The following is a 2,999-nucleotide window of genomic DNA, read 5'->3' on the forward strand; positions in this document are numbered from 1 at the left end:
TACTAAGGTTTATTCACCGTTCTTACTATCCTAGTTCTCCATTTTCAAATGGTTCAAGGGCGCAGTCGAAAGTCTCAACCATCTACCTTGTCCTTTAGACTCTGGATAAAACCTTCAGCATGCCCATAGCTTTGGCTCTGACCTCAAGATTGCACTCAATGGGAATGATCAAACATGAGCTTTTTTCTTACTTTTTCATCAGACGGCCATAATGTCGAATTTTTACCAATCTCCTTTGGGCTAAAATTGGATTATTAGCAACATGTCATTAGGTTTTTCAGTAGAATGCATTGGGTTTAATATCATCAAGTAAATCTTTGAGTGGTCAGAGACATTTTCAAAGCGCACCTAAAGTGGCCTTTAATTCCTTTTCTCCCTGTGTCTTGCATTCAGTAGGACCTGAAAGGCCACAAAGTTTAGCTCAAAATAGGAGCGGCCATTCAATGATTTTTGGAAGAAAAGTCAATGTGTAGAAATATGTACCGTATTCAAAGTACCTCCAAGTATGCAAAAAATATATACCTTGCATTGGCAATTTCTTATCGGCTTTTGTCCCTACTTCGTCATAAATGTCTGTAGTTCTTATCCAGTAATATCCGGACAACCCTGTAGATAATTTTGATTTCTAAACTTGAACATTTTGTTTCATATTTCATTGGCCTATGTTAGTCGAAGACTTCTCATAACAAGGAAATCCTTGCCAAGTTGGTGACACAATGATAAGTGAAGGGTAATTAAGGTACCTAGTGAAAGTAATTGTTTGTATTCAATTGAATTTGAAAATCGATTGATTAAAATCGATTACATTTGGAATTATTTTATTTGTACATGTTTCAACACGTAGATTAAAGCAGTTTTCGTGGCCAGGTTTGGCTTTGGTTGTAAAGCAAAATATGTTCTTTTTTAATACGACCAGAGAGAGACGAGACCTTGAAGAATACATATTCAATCAATCACCTTTGGCTCACTTACCAGTCTATAACTTGGCCAACGTAGTATCAAGGCTATGTTCATAAATCCTTCGATGTCAGACCCACAACATCATCACTTGATTTCCGTTCATGACATTGACTAAACGAGCACTCCAAAGTCACACAAGGTTTCAATGCAATTTGCCTGCGTACTCCTTTGATTTTTTGCCTCAAGAGATGTCACCCACAAATGCCAAATCACTATCATGCAGACTACTTCTTGCACTTCAACGGCAACTTTCAGAGTCGTACAGCGACTGTTGCTTCTTCTACTTCGCTTCCCCTTGTCTTTGACGAGGGCAAAGAAGTGCTCTCTTGGCTGCTTCCAAAGGACAGTGCGATAGTCCGATCCACCTCGTTTAAGATCGGGGTCCCTCCAAAGGAAAGGAATTTCCAAAGGCCATTGAACGCGCCAAATGCGGTGTGGCAATCATAGCGCTCGCTTGAAATAAGGCGCCTTTTCAAAGCGTTATTTTGGAAATTGATATTTTTCTAATGTATGGCAATAAACTTTAAGGGTTTATATCATTTCAATTAACATCAGCGTGCCAATTGATTTCTTACATGACGCAAAAAATGGTTACATTATGCACCTCAGAGGGCGCGTTCTTTGCTGTTACTAGTTATTTTGTTATAGAACTATGACTCTCAATAAGGAGCGAGTGTCGCTAATCAGTCTAAGGGGAAGCGTAAAACTGTTGTGTACTTGTAGGTGGGCATCACCCTCAAGAAGTTGGATGGACTTGATAACTCTTTGTATTTCTTGACTAGTGCAGTTTTATATACATGACTAGAATAAAGGATACATTGGATGAATAGGAACAACATGCTCGATCCATAATATAAACTAGGCAAAAATCTCCTCCTCAGGTATTGCGGATTAATCCTCGGATTTGGAAGTTAACCATTTTGATAACTTATGGATGGGAACTTTGTTCAAACTGCCCGCAGTTGATAGTGTACGTTTTCAAAAGCTTTCATGAGCTTTGTCTCAACTCGGGTTTTAGGGTCTATTGCAGTGACAGTTGAGGCATAACGTGAATTTTGAGAGAACAATGAGGCCCTCCTTTCTTCTTCTCAGGCTACTTCATTGTTCAATTTGATACCCTCAAATGTTCATAGAGAGTTGACTTCTGTTTTGAAAAATCAGTCTTCACAAAAAAAACAAAACCCGAAAAAATTGTGGCGAATTTCCCGCCCTTTTTGACGGGCTTCAACGAGGTACATAATAAGAAAATGTCATACTAAAGATTAAGATTTAAAATTTAAAAAAAGGATCTAGACGAACATGTCAAAATGAACATGTACATGTGAACATTAACATATGTACGATTTTACTATCCAAACCCTTAAAAGCCAAATAAAATTTATGTTTCCCAAAAGTATATTTCAGTACCCAAGCTTTGTATGCTTGGTAAGAAGCCAGAAAATATACGCTTTCAAGTTAAGGATCTATGAGAGTAGAGTGGTCTATTGTCCCCAATAGAGGGTGACATAGTTCCCCAGAGAGCATGGGTTCGAATCTCGCCATTGGAAGTCACCCTTTTAAGGTCAGCGAAGATATCATATATGTGGGAGTTCCCGGGTTTGATTCTTGTCCCAGACTCTTCTCTTGGAGACTTCGAGACGCTGATAATGCCCACAGATGGGAAATCAAAATCATGTAAACTGTGATGCGCTAACCACGCCTGCAGATGGAGAATCAAACTGGCATGAGGCTGCCTATCGGAAATAGTATGAGGACGTTGTTGATGGCAGGCTTCGCTGGACGGGCAAGACTCAACCCGACGACCCCACTGCTCAAAGACACTTTCACCTACATTGAACATTTTTCGGCAATTTTTCGATAACTCGAAAATCGGCCCTTTTTCGTTTCGTTTTTTCGTTTTTGTATTTTTCGGAAAAGGCTAAAAGACCAGTGGAGAGTATGTAAACGTTAATCCGGTATCGACCTTATATTCACGGGCTATCCAATTCATTGGTCGATCAGATTTTACATGAATTTAAAGCTAAATACGACACCAACGT

The 2,999-nt window shown here is 39.2% G+C and overlaps 1 protein-coding gene across 1 annotated transcript in view; it reads right to left on the reverse strand.

Annotated features, from left to right (window-relative positions):
• LOC131893675 (zwei Ig domain protein zig-8-like) overlaps window positions 1–1,244 on the reverse strand; it is a 48,022-nt gene extending 46,778 nt beyond the window's left edge. The window contains exon 1 of the mRNA XM_059243784.1: window positions 973–1,244. The gene's annotated coding sequence lies outside the window, so the exon portion shown is untranslated. The remainder of the gene's footprint in view (window positions 1–972) is intronic.
• Between the last annotated feature and the right edge of the window lie 1,755 nt (window positions 1,245–2,999).

The sequence above is a fragment of the Tigriopus californicus genome, chromosome 2 (genome assembly GCF_007210705.1).
Source record: "Tigriopus californicus strain San Diego chromosome 2, Tcal_SD_v2.1, whole genome shotgun sequence".
NCBI classification, from domain to species: Eukaryota; Metazoa; Arthropoda; class Copepoda; order Harpacticoida; family Harpacticidae; genus Tigriopus; species Tigriopus californicus.